Genomic DNA, 16278 nt, shown 5'->3' with positions numbered 1-16278 from the left:
TGCGGATGGGGTTGGTGAAGGAGCCTGAGATGAGGTTGTCCTGGGTCCCCAGTGCTGCCACCAGGGTCTGAGTCAGAGGACAGGTGAGCTGGAGCCGGAGGTTGAGCTGTGCACTCGGGAGGTGGAGGAGGGGCCGCAAGCCCAGGAGCCGGCGGCTCTGGCAGCTGGAAATGTCAAGAAGTGGGCTGTGCCCTAGATTCCAGACTCCGACGTCCAGAACCAGGGAGGGTGGATGGCTTGTTCTCAGCCAGGGAGCGTGGCAGCTGGTCACAGCAGCCCTGCAACTGCTCTGGGGGGTGGGGGCGGCCTCGGGGCATGGGCGGGCCGTCTGGGCTGCAGGGTGCCCCTCTCCGCTGTCAGCTCCGCCCTGGACAGAGTTGTCCCCAGCAGCACACCTCTTGCCCACCCACCAGCTGAGCCCAGGCCTGAGTCCAGGCCCGGCCACCCTGCCCCTCCCTCCCTGCGTGGCCTTGGTGAGCCCCTTCCTACCCTCCGATTTCATGGAGCTCAGTCGCAAATTTGAACTTCCGTCGGGGGTCCTGGCCAGAAAGATGTGCCTTGGAGTGTTGATGGGGGGGGCAGGTCACGGGGCTGCATGAGCAGAACCTGTGCAGGGGGCTTTGGGGGTGCTGCAACCACACAGGGCCCAGGCAGGGACAGCTCGTCCTGTCCTCCCACTGGCCCCCCAACCCCGGAAGGCAGGAACCTGTTGCCACATCATCCCTGCGGGTCAGCCTTGGGGGGCCCAGAGCAGGGGGAGCCCAGAGAGCAGGGCTGACTCCCACTTTGGACAAACAATTCCAGGCCTGTCTCTGGCACCGATTTTTAACTCCTTTTGACCTAAGAAGTGCCTGTGCACCCTGCAGTCTGACATCAAAACCAGGGGATGTGGTGGGTCAGTCCACAGGCATCACAGCCCCCAGCGGGCATGAGTGGGTGTGTGCTGCTGCGTGTGCAACGGCATGACCACCGTGTGGAGCTGCGTGTGCCTGCCGGGTCCCCAGGGGCTCTCTGGGCCCTCCCCCTGCCCCGACCCCTCTCTCTGTCCACAGTGACAGTTCAGTGTTCAGCGAGCCCAGTGCCAGCGGAGCCGTGGGCCCCACTCAGCGCGCTGTGCTCGAAGCTCGTCCGGAGGTTCAGTCCTTGTCCCTGCGCGTGAAGTGGGGGCAGAGCTTAGTGACCAAGTGGTGTCCTGAGAGACAGCCACCAGCCTCGCCGGCTGTGAGGATGGAAGTGGCCACCGGAGGCAGAAAGGCCAGGGAGGGGCTGCTCTCCCAGAGCCTGCTGTCCTGACTGCAGCCCCACGGGGCGACTGGGCTGACCTCCGACTGGGACATGATGACCCTGTTCCCCTAAGCCGCTCAGTGTGTGGTCGTTTGCCACAGTGGCAGGAAATGCCATCAGTGTTCCCTCCTTCAGCTCTTCTGGCCTTGCGATTCATCCGCGGTTCTCCAGCCTGACGTGCATTTCCACCGTTTTCTCACCTCAAAGCCACCACGGGACAGTCCCTTGCTCCGGCCAGAATGGCTGCCATCGGGAAACCAGTGAACAGGTGCTGGAAGTGGGGAGTGCAGACGGGGCGGCCCCCGGGGGACGCGGTATGGAGGCCCCTCAAAACCTGAGAAGTGGAGCTGCCTTATGACCCAGTGATCCCACTTCTGGGAATTTATCTGAAGGAGACGAAAACACGCATTTGAAAAGACACACGCACCATGTTCATTGCTGCGTTATTGACCCTTGCCACGGTTACAGAGGCAGCCTAGGGCCCACCACAGACAGAGGGACTGTTTCTGTGTGAAGTTTACATGTTTTCATTTATTCTAGATACAAGACCTTTGTTGGGTCTGTGATCACCAACATTTCCTTCCTGTTTGTAATTTATTTTCACCCTTTAAAAAAAATTTATGTTTTATTTATTTATTTTTAGAGAGGGGAAAGGAGAAAGAGAGGGACAGAAACATCACCCTGTGGTTGCCTCTCACTTGCGCCCCCAACTGGGGACCTGACGTGCAACCTAGTCGTGGGCCCTGACTGGGAATCGAACCAGCGACACTTGGCTCGCAGGCCGATGCTCCATCCACTGAGCACAGCAGCCAGGGATTTTTTTTCACCCTTTAAAACAGTCTTTCTCAGAGCAAAAGTTTTTGAGGTCAATTAAGTTAACTTTTTTTCTTCTGTGAATTATGCTTGACAGTATCAAGCCAAAAAAATCTGCCTAGTCCTAAATCTCAAAGATTTTCTCAAATCGTTTTCTCTGAAGGTCTGGAGTTTACGTGGTAGTCTCTACGGACTGCTCTGCATCCTGCCTCGTACACACACACCGCATCGCCTCCTGAGCCGCGTCCTGCTCAGTGAGCACAGAAGCTTCTGTCCCCAACCCTCCCAGGAGGGAGGGAGCACAGTTGTCAGTGTCTCTTTGCGCGGGGCCACTGTGCCGGGGGGCGCAGTTCGGCTCCTGAAGGGAAGGAGAGTCAGGGTGACTTGCTCTTTCATGCTCCCTTGTTCCTTCCTTGAAGGCAGCTCTTTCCGGGGGAGGGGCAGAGTCCTCAGGTGCTGCAGGAGAAGGTCCTCTCCTCAGCCTTCCACGCTGGGGATAAAAATACCAATTTGCAAAATCAGCTGCTAATCTGGTTGCTAGGTAGGTGTCAACGCAGGATTGCCATTTTGGGGCTACGTTGGGCTGAGCAGCTTTTCCTGGGAATTAGACTCCGCCTCAGGCCCAGGCCAGTCCTGCAGGAGCCTCAGGGAGAGCGGCGTTTGCCTGGGTGTTGTCCTGCCAGACAGAATGGGGCGTGTGTCGCCCTGAGCTGTGGTGGCCCTGCAGAGCATGTCCAGGCTCCATGGGGAATCTGTGTGCAGACAGCACACGGGACTGGGCCCTCCCACCAGGAGGGTCAGACTGGCTGGCTGGTGGGCAGGGACCTGGCGGACACCACACTGAGCGCTCCCAGGGGCTGTGTGTCCCAGGTGGAGGTCCTTGGGCCACAGGGACAGGGCGGACAGGAGACGCGGACGCCACTGAGAGAACCTTCTAGGGAAAGGGCTCTGGTCCCCACCTGTCACCAAGGCCTCTGTGCAGGCCCTGATCCCTAAGATGGTGCCGGTGAGTGAGCAGGGAGGGGCTGGATGGGACCCAGCCTGTCCAGCCCTGGCAGACGGTGAGCCCTGGGGGGTGGGGAAGGGGCAGGACGGTAGCAGGGGAGGGCGAACTCCACCTGATTACAGGGGGCACAAGCTGAAATTGGCGAAGGGAAAAGAATGCCAGGAGAAGCCAGGCACCAGCTTCCAGCCCCCCTCCCCTCCCGGTGCCCACCCCACCCCTGTGAAGCCGCATGGGACGTGTTTAGCCCTCCCAACAACGTGTGGCGGCAGGCACGAGGCATTGCCACCCTGGAGTCACTGAGCCTTGGCGTCGGGGTTCTTAGTGGGTGTCAGCCACACTGTCTGCGTGCCCAGCCCCCACCACTCGGCCTTCAGCTCCCAGAGGTCAGAGGGACGGAGCAGGGCCAGGGCCTCAGACAGACCGAAGCAGCCATTCCGCACACGTCACACGGGCCTGAGCTGCCCGGCTGCATTGGTCCGCTCTGGCTGCCGTGGCAGCACCACGGACAGGGCTGCTGACTCCACAGAAATGTCTTTTCTCCCAGGTCTGGAGGCTGGAAGAGCTGCGTGTCGGCAGGGGCAGCTTCTCCTGAGGCTCCCGCCCTGGCCGGCAGATGGCTGCCCCTCGCTGTGCCCTCACGCGGCCTGTGATCCCGGTGCCTCCTCGTCCCCTTAGAGGGACAGTGGGCAGGTTGGGTTAGGCTCACACAACACGTCACTTTAACTTCATTACCTCCTGAAAGGCCCTCTCTCCAAATACAGTCAATTCTGGGGCTTAGAGTTTCAACACATGGATTTGGGGGGACGCACACTTATTAATGGACGCAGCGTGGCCCCAGGCCTCAGGCGGGCTCAGAGCCCAACTCCCAGAAGCCAGACAGGGGCCAGTCATTTCTTGGGATTTCTAGGGTTTGGGCAAACCGGCCTGGTGTGCTCATCCCCACTGCATACCGCAAAAGCACTAAACAGAAAGCTAGTGCAGCTGTACTGTCTTTAAAATAAACACCAGGGAAATAAGGACACCTGGAGATAAAGAAGACTGTAACAATAAAAGGCAGTGCTCACCAAAAATATACAACAAATTTAAATTGTGTATAAACCTACTAATGTAAGTTCAAAATATATAAAGTAAGAGAAATAAAAAATGGGCAATAATAATAGTAAACTTTAACCCACTTCTTTTAATTTGTTAGAGAACAAGCAGACAAAAAAAAAAAAAAAAAACCTCAGTAAAGAGATCTGAATAACGTGATTAACAAATTACATATTTGACATAACAGAATGCATACCCAACAATGACAGAACACACACTATTTCCCAATGTGTGTGGAACATGACAAAGATTTATCGTATGTTTGAGCCATAAGTTTTAACACATTTTAAATGTTTAAAATTACTCAAATTATGTCCTTGGAGTAGAAGTGAACTTCCTTATTCCATTAGAGTATCTACAAATACCCTTATTAATGATGAAATATTGAAAACTGTCCCCTGAGATTAGGACTGAGATGAGGACATCCGTACCCGCCACTGCTACTCAGCGTGGTATTAGCTTAGCCAGCAAAAAGGTTGAAAGGGAAGAAATAAAATAGTCATTAACTCACAGAGGACATTTATTGTACAAAAAACATCCAAAAGAATTTTGGGCAGCTTACAAAAATTAATTTGTGAAGTTAGCAAGGTTGCTGGCTATAATGTCAATATTTTAAACATTGTATTTACATATACCTGCAATGATTTAAAATACTTTAACAATTATTATTTACAATAGGATTTTCAAAACATCAAAGAAACTAGTAATCTAACAAAGGACATGCAAAACCTGTATACAGGAAATTATGAACTTTACTGAGATAAAGTACACCTAAGAAAAGGCTATGTTAATAAAGAAAACCTAGCTGAATAGATTTGGAGATCCATTGGCTTTATTAAATGATTCAGGCACTGGGAGGGGTTATTCGGGATAGAAAGTTTTTAAAGGAGGGTCCTATCAAGATGGTGGCATAGGCAAACACGCTTCACGTCCTCACACAACCATAGAAAGAATTATAACTGGACCTCAAAACAAATAACACCCGGAGCCGTCAGAAAATTGAGCTGTATGGAAGTCTGACAACCAAGAATTTAAAGAAGACACATTCATCCAGATCGGTAGGAGGAGTGAAGATGCAGAGATGGGCAAAGAGGTGCCGAGACTCGGTGTGGCGCAGAGAGGTGGCGGCTGAACGGGCAGTCCCGCATTCACGCGTGGTGGATGAAAGTCCAGAGGGACACCTTGGGAGTGAGTGATCCCACCTCCAGGCCAGACCACACAGCCAGGGATCCAGGACTGGGAAGATAAATCCCCATAACTCCTGGCTCTAAAAACTGGTGGGGGTTGATGTGGTAGAAGAAACTGCTGGATGTTCAGGAGACTCCGCTTAAAGGGCTCACATGGATTTATAATGTGCGCAGATCCACCCCTCTGGGATTCAGCACCAGGGCAACAGCAAGAAAGGTGCCAGTCACACAGGGCAAGTGCCAGGCAAACCTCCAGAAGCCAGGCAGTGGCACTGTCCCTTCTCCAAGCCCTCCATCAACACAGAGCCAGAAAGTGATGAAGCTGGTTGCTCCACCCTGGACATGACCTAAGGCTCCAACCACACAATTTACAGGTCCCTTTCTTTCTTTTTCTTTAAAAAAACTTTTTTATTTATTTTTAGAGAGCGGGGAAGGGAGAGAGAGAGACATCGATGTGTGAGAGATACATTGATTGGTTGCCTCTCGCATGGCCCACAGTCCAGGCACGTGCCCTGACTGGGAATCGAACTGGTGACCTTTTGGTTCACAGGTTGGCACTCAATCCATTGAGCCACACCAGCCAGGGCTACAGATGCCTTTTTTACAATAGGCCACACTACTAAGACAGGGAGTCAGAGCAGCTCTACCTAATACACAGAAACAAATAGCGAGGTTGCCAAATTGAGAAGACAAAGAAATATAGCCCAAATGAAAGAACAGAACAAAACCCCAGAAAAAGAACTAAATGAAACAGATAGCCAGGCTATCAGATGCAGGGTTCAAAACACTGGGGATCAGGATGCTCAAAGAACTCACTGAGTATGGCAAGAACATCAAAAAGACCCAGAAGGAAATGAAGGTATACAGTAAGTGAAATTTTAAAAAAATCTACAGGGAACTAAGAGTGGATGGGATGAAGCTGGGATTCAAATCAACAATTAGTTCAACCAGAACAGCAAGAAGAAAAAAGAATTTTAAAAGAAGGAGGATAGTATAAGGTGCCTGTGGGACATCTCCAAATGTACCAACATCTGAATCATAGGGATGCCAGAAGGAGAAGAAGAAGAAGGGCAAGAAAATGAAAACTTATTTGAAAAAATAATGAAAGAAAACTTCCCTAATTTGGCGGAGGAAATACATCAACGAGTCCAGGAAGTACAGAGAGTCCCAAACAAGCTAGACCCAAAGAGGACCACACCAAGACACATCATAATTAAAATGCCAAAGGTTCAAGATAAAGAGATAATCTTTTTTTAAAATATAAGCATATTAAATATAAGCATATTATTGATTATGCTGTTACAGTTGTCCCAATTTCTTTTCCCTTTGTTTCCCTCTGCCCAGTGACCCCCCTCCCTCCAGTTGTCCCCCCCTTAGTCCATGCCCATTGGTTGTGCATATAGTTCTTCTCAACATCTTCCTGTCTACTCCACTCCCTCCTACTATGCTTCTTAATTCCCATACTATCTCCCTCCCTTTCTCCCCCTCCCTGCCGATCTCCCCCCAAAATGTTTCCCATACCTATAATACTTTTCCCACTCTCATTGCCTACTTAGTTTCAGTTCCCTAGCTTCTGTTGTTGGTTGTTGTGGTACAGTTTTCATTTTAATGTTCATAATTTTGATCCTCTTTCTTCTAAACAAGTCCCTTTAACATTTCATGTGACAGTGGTTTGGATCTGATGAATTCCTTCAATTTTACTTTGTCCTGGAAGCACTTTCTCTGCCCTTCTATTCTGAATGACAGCCTCGCTGGATAGAGTAATCATGGTTGTAGTTTTTTGCTTTTCATTACTTTGAATGTTTCTAGCCAGTCCCTTCTTGCCTGCAGTGTTTCTTTTGAGAAATCAGCTGAGAGTCTTATTGGGATCCCTTTGTACGTAATTCTCTTCTTTCTTGCTGCTTTTAAGATTCTAATGTGTCTTGGTGTGGTTCTCCCTGGGTCCAGTTGTTTTGCAACTCTCTGTGCTTCCTGGATCTGTAAGTCTATTTCCTTCCCCAAGTTAGGGAAGTTCTGCTTCACTATTTTTTCACGTAATTTTCCAATTTCTAGTTCTTCTTCTTCACTTTCTGGCAACCCTATGATTTGGATGTTGGCCCACTTATAGCTGTCCCATAGGTTTCTGAGCCTCTCCTCATTTTCCTCACTTTTCGTTTCCTCTTTCTGCACTGGTTGACTATTTGTTCCTTCTTTATGTTCTGATTTGTTGATTTGATCCCTGGTTTTCTTTCCCTCACCACTAGTTTCTTATGTGTTTTTGTTCATTTCAGCAGGACTAGCCTTCATTCCTTCCCTGTCTTATTTAAGATTTGCTGTTAGGTCTGTAAGCATTCTTGTAACCAAAGCTCTGAACTGAGCCTCAGAAAGATTACCTATCTGCTGCTTCATTAGATTAGATATTTGCTGTCGGGTCAGCTGTGTTACCAGGATCTCTATAATGGTCTGCCATCCTGACAGTTTTGTGTTTACCTTTGCTTCCTGGGTAGGGCTGTCACACTTCCTAAGCTATAAAGGACGGAGCCCCATGCACTCATCACTACTGGGTGACCCTTCTCACCACGCTGTAACATTTTGTGTGGGGGTGGGGGTCCAAGATGGGATCCTGCCATTCACTCTCCACTGAGAGACCAGGAGCCTCCTCCTCCATCCCCACCCCCTTTGGGTCTCACAGTCCAAGGCAATGGGGGTCTGCCGTCCCTGGCATTGGAATTGCAAGCTGACGGGTCTGGTCTGCAGCCGGGGGTGCTCCCCAGGCACGTCTCGCCTCCCCTTAAATACGGGTGTCTGTGCTCACTGCCATCCCGCCGACATTGCCACTGCTGCCCCCACCAGCACAGCTTGACCTCTCCACCCTGGCTTTGCCCCTCTACCTGTCCGGATGAGCACCACTTCTTTATAACTTCATACATTGGACTTCCGTTTATTTTCTGGAACTTCTGGTTATTTCTGGTTTTGCGGTAGTTGTATTGCTTCTTAGTTGTGGAAGGAGAGGGAGCATGTCAGTCTAGGCCAGAAGTCTCCTGTGTGTGTTTGCCTCTGTGTCTTAGGTAGAGCTGTTGCTTCTGTTACGTTGTAAGGGGCGGAGCCTTAGGGATTCGTCAATACAGGGCGACCTGTTTCACCACGTTGTGGCGCTGTGTGTGGGGTAGGGGTCTGAGAAGGAACAATGCTGCTTGCCCAGCACTCGTCTCTTTTCCAGGCACTTCTCCCACTATGTATGGGACTGGCGCCCCTCTAGCTGTTGCCCTGACTGTTGTTCCCAGGGTGGATGGGTCTGCAGACATTCTAGGACTGTGGGGGCCCTTTAAACAAGCGGACTCTGCTGAGAGACCAGCAGTTTCTGCCTCTGTCCCAACCCCCACTGGTTTGCACAGTCAAAAGCAATGAGGCTTGATTTTCCCCGGCGCTGGGACCGTGAGCTGCTGGGTCTGGTGAGGAGCTGGGAGCGCTCCCCAGGTGTCCCTTCTGACTTTTTAAAACATGTAACTGCTTTCCGCTGGCCTGCTGCTGCCACCACTGCCACTGCTGCCACCACCACACCATGTCATCTCCGCTGTGGCTCTGCCCCTCCTACCTGTCTGGGTGAGTGTTTCTTCTTTATATCTTTGTTTGTTGGACTTCCATGCAGTTTGATTTTCTGGAACTTCTGGTTGTTTCTAGTTTAGAGGTAGTTGTATTCCTTCTTAGTTGTGGAGGGAGTTGCAGCGTGTCTCTCTGGGCCTCCATCTTGGCCAGAAGTCCCTAAAGAGAGAATCTTAAAAGCATCAAGAGAAGAGAGTTGCCTACAAAGGGGTCCCTATAAGACTATCAGCTGATTTCTCAAAAGAAGCTTTGCAGACAAGAAGGGACTGGCAAGAAGTATTCAGGGTGATGAAAAGCAAGGACCTACAACCAAGCTTGCTCTCTCCAGCAAAGCTATCATTTAGAGTGGAAGGGCAGATAAAGTGCTTCCCAGACAAGGTAGAGCTAAAGGAGCTCATCAAAGGGACATGTTTAAGAAAAAGAAGATCAAAACTATGAACATTAAATGACAGCAAACTCACAGCTATCAACAACTGAATCTAAAAAACAAAATAAAAAACAAACTAAGTAAACAACCAGAAAGGGACAGAATCATAGGTATGGGGATCATTTGGAGGGTTATCAGCTGGGAGGGGGGAGGGTAAGAATGGGTGTAAAGGTGCAGGGACTACGAAGCATAATTGGTAGGAACAAAACAGACAGGGGGAGTTAATAATAGTAAAGTAAATGGAGAAGCCAGAGAACTTACACACATGACCCACGGACATGAACTAAGTGGGGCATTGCTGGAGGGAGGGGGAGGTGCTGGGCAGAGTGGGACAAAGTGGAAAAAATTGGGACAACTGTAACAGCATAATCAATAACATATATTTTTTTAAAAAGGAAGGAGGGTGGGACAGGAAGTCATCAGCAAGGAAAACGAAAACTCATTGGAGGGAAGTAAGCTCGGTGACGTGACGGCTTCTCATTGGCTGAGCTGCGAGGTTTCCATTGGCCAGGCTTGTTGCTGGCAAGAAGAAAATCCTCCTGCCAGGGTGCCACGTGTCATCTCCTCCCCTTGGGTCCCTCCCTGAATTCCCTGCCGCTGTGATTGACAGCTGTGATTGACAGGCGTGCAGCGGTGGAGCGGAGAGCCCCCCCTGCAGGCCTTTCTGACCCCAGTTTGCGCTCACAGCTGCGGGTCACGCCTGTGGATGGAAAGACTCAACCTGGAAACGATTTTAGTTCTCTGCGGTGTGAGCTATATGTTTAGTGCACTTCACTCCCCAAAATACTGGCAGGGGTGCGTGTGCGTGGGCGTGTGTGTGAAATTGCAGGCTGATTCTAAAATTTACTGCGATTGCAAAGGAGTAGGAGCAGACGGAGTGCAGAAAAGTTGCAAAACCGTCGGAAGGGCTCCTAGATCCTCTCCAACCAAATCCGCCGCCCAGCTGTTAACATCTGAGCACATTTTCCTTGTCTTTTTCTCTATATGCTCATCTATCTTCTGACTCACTTGGCACTAAGCTGGAGGCATGATCCTTCACTACTCCTGTGCCACATAAACTCAGAGCAACTGTCACAGCATGACATTGACCTTGCTGCAGGCCAGGTCACCTCACCTGCCTCCCCAGTACCTCCTCCGGGCCCAGCGCCGTTGCTGGCTGCGTTTGGCCACGTGCAGGCGGGTTCTTCCCGCCTAGAGCAGCTCCTCAGTCTTCACTTGCCTTTTGAGACTTGACGTTTTCCAAGCTGCTTTGCAAACAGACGTCACTTCTGTCTCATTTCCCTCAGTGTGTCCTGATAGATGACGCAGAGGTGATGCGGCCATGCCCGCTTGTCCCGCTCTTTCTGCCACTTGGCTCGGATGATGCCTGCCAGCTCTGTCCTGAGCTTGTCACCCCTCCCCAGACCCGGGTGTCCATCAGCGTCAACCTTGGACCTGGAGGGTGTCCATGCCCGGACTGCGGGTCTTCTCTGCGGCCTCTCTGCTTCAGGTGCATGGGTGTCTTGATGTCATCCTTGTTTCTTAAGGACATTTTTCCTGGATCAGAACCTGGGTGGGGGTGGGGGGGCTGACAGCTTTTTCCTTCCACGCTCTGCGCCTGTCACTTCATCGCTGCTTGACTGTCACTGCTTCTGGTGAGGAGTCAGTGACAAGTCTCACAATCGTTCCCTTGTGCACACTGTCTTCTTCTCTGGCGGCTTCCAGGTTTTTGGTGTTTGGAGCCGTGGGTGTCTGAGTGTGGTTCTTTTTCTAGTTGTGCTGATTGGTGTTTGTTGGGATTATTAGACATGTAAATTGATGTTTTTCAAACTTTTGGCCATTATATCTTCCAATATTGATCCTGCCTTGGTCTCACGCTCTCTTCTGAGACTCCAGTTATAGGTGAGAGAGACCGTTGGGTGCTCTTCCCAGGTCTCCCAGGGCCCCTTTCTCCTCAACCTTTTCCTCGAAACCTGGCGTTGAGATCTCTCCTCCTGACCTCCCTTTATTCATAGCCTCCATTTTGATCCAGTCCCTGGTTAAAACTGTATCTTACTTGCTTTAATTCTTTGAACATATTTATAATAGCAGCCTGACAGTCTGCTAAGTCCAACCCCTGGGTCATTTGGGGTTCGATTTCTGTTTATGTTTTTATTTTTTGGCCTGGGATCCCGTTTTTTGGTTTCCTTGCATACCTACTGTTTTTTAAACCACACGCTGGACATCGTGGCCAGTGTGCTGTGGAACCTGACATTCTGCTCACGCCCTCTGTGGAGCGTGGACTGTTGCTGTGAGCAGCGCAGCCACTGCCACCCGGTCGCCGGAAGTCACCTGCATTTGGCTTTCTGCGTTATTGTCGCTCACCATGGAACCCCGGAGGTGCTCCCGGGGCTACTGCTTACACACGACCCAGTGCCACCCGGTGCCAGCAAGGACTCGCAGGTCCCGCCTGCAGCCAGGGACCCTGCACAGCACCCTCTTCTCCGGAGCTGCCCCGGCTCCAGTCCGTGGCCTCTGTGCCACAGTTGGGAGTTGTCCCTGGAAGAGCTGAGTGGCTGACCAAGTCATCCAGCTGGGGAGTCCACGCCACACTGTCTGCCCATGGCTTGAGAACAACCATCTCGGACACTTTGTCCGGGGTTATGGCTACTTACGGCGAATTTTATCATTTTTAAAATCCTCACCTGAGGTTATGTTTATTGATTATAGAGAGAGAGGAGGAGGGGGAGAGAAACATCAATGTGACAGAGAAACACTGATCAGTGGCCTCCCGTGTGTGCCCTAAATGGGGATCAAACCCGCAGCCTTCAGCCCTGGCTGGTGTGGCTCCGTGGATTGAGTGCTGGCCTGTGAACCAAAGGGCTGCCAATTCCCATCAGGGCACAGGCCTGGACTGCAGGCCAGGTCCCCAGTTGGGGGCACCTGAGAGGCAACCACACATTGATGTTTCTCTCCCTCCCTTCCCTTCTCTCTAAAAATAAATAAAATCTTTAAAAACAAAAAACAAAAGCCAGCTGCCTTTGAGTGTAGGGATGCCGCCTCAACCAGCTGAGCCGCCAGGCCAGGGCCAGATGAGCTTCTTGATGGAGACGACGATGCTCTGTCTAAACCCTGCCCCACCCTTGATCTCTCGTGCCCCAGTCCCACAGCCCACTGACCCTTCTCTGCTGGACACTCCCACCCAGGGCTCCCAGATATTCATTTCCTGGCCTCTTGCCCTCTGCTTGGACCTTCTCACTCCATGATCACCTCTTCCTCAGACCACCTGCCCCATCTGGCTTCCCCTGGAGACCCTACACTGGCCCTTTTCTCTCCTCCTGGTGACATTCGCTTCGCTGTGGCTTCTGCTCCTCCTTCTTTCCGATGCTTCCTTCTGGTCTGTGCCTTCAGGCCTCACCTCTGCTCCGGCCTGCAGGCCTGTCTTCATTCCTCAGCAGGTGACAGGGCCTGAAGCCCTTCCCCAAAACCTGCTCCTCTCTGCTGTCCCTCGGCCCTGATGCCCTTTGCAGCCCTGGTCGCCACACTCACTTCTCACCAGCAGTGGCTGCCGAGGCCCGATTCCAAACTGGCCTTGAGATGGACCCCCCTAGCCCCTGCCAGACACTGGCCGTTGTTAGTGTTAATAGCGACACCACAAAGACGGTGAGACGGGCGTTTCCCAGGTGCAGCTGCAGCAGCTTCTCTTGGGGGAGAGGGAAGGACAGGAGGGTTCAGGAGCCCCTGGCTCCTGCTGTGGTCAGCAGCCCAGCAGGGAGCCCTGGGGGCAGCTGCTCTGACAGAGACCTGATGGGGCGGAAGGCGGGAGCTGCCCTTGTCCACCGGGCCCAGGACTTGCGGGGGCGGGGGAGGCGTGAGCGGCAGCCTGCCTGGGGTCCAAGCGCAGCAGGGCTGCCCAGCCGCTGGCTGACCCCACCAGGGCCCAGGCCACAGGCCCTCTGCCAAGCCCCCCACTGAGCCCTGCCCTCCAGCTGCGTGGTCAGAGCTCCCTCCCTCCTGTGACTGTCCGGTGTCAGAGCCCCAAAGCCGGGACTCCCAGGGTATGTGGGGGGCCTTGTTTACTGTGTGGAGCTCCTGCACCTGCGGGAAGGCCACATGCTGCAGCTGCCAGGGTGCCTCCCCTGGGGCAGGGCCGCCCCACCCTGCAGGGCTCAGGGCCCACCTGCGCCCCCCTGCACCCTCTGCCCTCAGGACTCCTGGGAGGCAGGGAGACCAGACACTGGGAGACCCCGAACCTGCAGCACCTCAGAGGAGGCTGAGGGAGCCTGGGAGGCAGGACAAGGTGCTTCCGCCCCGCCCCGCCGCTGGTGGTGCGTCCCTGGGGCAGAGGCCCAGGGCCTCAAAGTTCTGTGACCCTCTGCACAGCCTGTGGGGGACCCTGCACCATGCTGGCCTCCCACCCACTGCTGGGGTCTCCACCTCTCGGAGACCAGGGCCTCCTTTGCAGAGTGAGGTGACAGGGTGCCTGCCTGCGGGAGGGCCACAACGGGCCTCGGACGCTGGAGCCGCAGTGGCCCATAATTACGCGCTGTGTGCACACTGCGTTATATTTGGCTCCCCCCACGCACGCGGCCCTGTCTCCACGGAGCTCTCCCTCCCGCATCACGTGCTGGCGTCTCCATCCCCTCCTCCGCGTAGCTGCCAGGCGGCCCCGGCGAGGGGGGAGGTGATTTGGGTTGTTTCCAGTTTTCTCAGTTATAAATAGCATCGCTCTGCATGTCTTTATTACAAATCCTTCCTCCGAAACCCTGAATAACTGAGCCCCAGGAGCACGCAGGACCCGGCGCGCGCATCCTACAAAGCCCTTTTCGCATCCTGGCGGTCCCACTGTGCTGCACAGGGGACGCTGCAGGTGGACAAGGAGCCAGGGGGCAGGACCGCGGCCAGGCCCCCAGCAGGGACGCAGGGCCTTGGGCTCCAGGCACAAACTCAACAAGCGCCGGAGGAAAGGAAGCTCGCAGTGCCTCCTGACATTTCATCCCCTCCGTTTCGGAGGAGCTCACTGTGCACCTGGGCGCGAGAAGGGAGCGTTGGGTTGGTTTGTTTTCCCATAATTCCCATTGTCTTTTTTTATTAGTACCAATATGATACATAAAAACGTTATTATTATGCAAAGTTCAGCACAGTTTTGCATTTCTTCTTTGGTATTTTACGCTTTTTGAGTCAGGGAGCTGGGTTGGAACAAAGCATGGCCTTGTGGGGCCCGAGGCCAAAGGCGCTTCCAGGAGTGTGGTGGTGGTGAGACCCGTCTGGACAGAGACGGAGAGGTTGGGTAAGAGGGGGCCACTCACCTGGGGGCTCACTGGTTAGCTTTTCTGCTTGGCCTCTTGGTTGTCCAGGTGGGTGGTGCAGAACCTGCAGGTGAACGAACCGCAGAAAGTGGTGCTGCCTACAGGCCTCTCCTCCCGCCTCTGTCGCCCTGAAGCACCTGCCAGTCCCAGGTGCACGCGCTGGAGCCGCCCCCTGGCCCCTCAGCAATCACTGTACTTTAAATCGATGTAGAGCCCTGTCCCTACTTGGTGTTTTCTTGTTGGTCTTGGGCACCAGCCATCCTCCCTCCTGGTGCGACAGTCACCACACGGACAGAGCCAGCAGTCCCGTGTGAGCAGAGCGCGGTGGCTACAGGCACTGGCCACAAAGTCAAATGGATGTGGTGCTGATGCTGGCTTTGCCACAGACTAGCTGTGTAACCTGAGCCCAGTTACAGCATCCTCCTGTCTCGGTTTCCTCATTTGTAAAAGAAGGCTAACGATAGCCCTCTACCTTGCAAGATTACTATAAAATTTAATGAAGTGGTGGGTAGACCTTTAGAAAAGTCTCCAGTATGTAGTAAGTACATGGTACAATAAATCGTAGCTTGGTCTTCATGATCATCACTACCATCACCACCACCATCACCATCACCATCACCATCACCACCATCACCATCACCATCACCACCATCACCATCACCACCATCACCACCACCATCACCACCACCACCACCACCATCACCATCACCTTCACCACCATCACCATCACCACCATCACCATCACCACCAACACCAACACCATCACCACCATCACCATCACCACCACCACCACCACCATCACCATCACCACCACCACCACCACCATCACCAACACCACCACCACCATCACCACCACCATCACCACCATCACCATCACCACCACCACCACCACCATCACCAACACCATCACCATCACCACCATCGCCATCACCATCACCACCACCATCACCAACACCATCACCATCACCACCATCACCACCACATCATCCTCCCACATGCCTACCACTGCATCCAGCATGGGCTGCCGCATCAAGGGTGGGTGACTAGAGAGGGATGGGTTAGGGTCTTCCTGCTCTGGGGCACCACAGCCTGCCCTTCCAGGCAGATGGCTATGACTGGGACAGGTAGTGGCAGTGACACCCCTCCCATGACAACAGACCCTGGAGGTGAGGGGGACAGAAAAGGCCATGGCTTCCTTGGGAGAACCAGCCCATGAGAAGCACTTGGGTTCTGCAGATGTGATGCTCGTTGCCATGGTTACCATCCTAACAATAACCTCCCAGAACCGATGTTCCCCACACCCGCCCCAGCTGCTACTTGGGAGGGAGAGCCCTCCTCACTGATGAAAGCCAGCTAGAAGGGGACATGCAGTGCGGGTGGAAGAGGGCTCTTCCTGAAGGAGGGGTGGGAGGCCAAGGCCAGGAGAGAGGACTTCGGGGGCCTGGGCCCCAGGAAGAGCCATGGCTGACAGCCCTTCACCCCTCCAACTCCCACTCTGCTGCCTGGAGGTGGGGAGCAAGCGTGCTGCGAGTGGGGTGAGGGGTGGGGACATGGAGGCAGGGACAGTCTGGGTCTCTGGTGGCCCCACCATTCCCCACTGAAGCTCTCTGCTCACCCCCA

This window comes from Furipterus horrens, unplaced genomic scaffold (genome assembly GCF_987537825.1).
Source record: "Furipterus horrens unplaced genomic scaffold, mFurHor1.1.pri manual_scaffold_9, whole genome shotgun sequence".
Classification (NCBI taxonomy): Eukaryota; Metazoa; Chordata; class Mammalia; order Chiroptera; family Furipteridae; genus Furipterus; species Furipterus horrens.
This window is presented reverse-complemented; position numbering follows the sequence as displayed.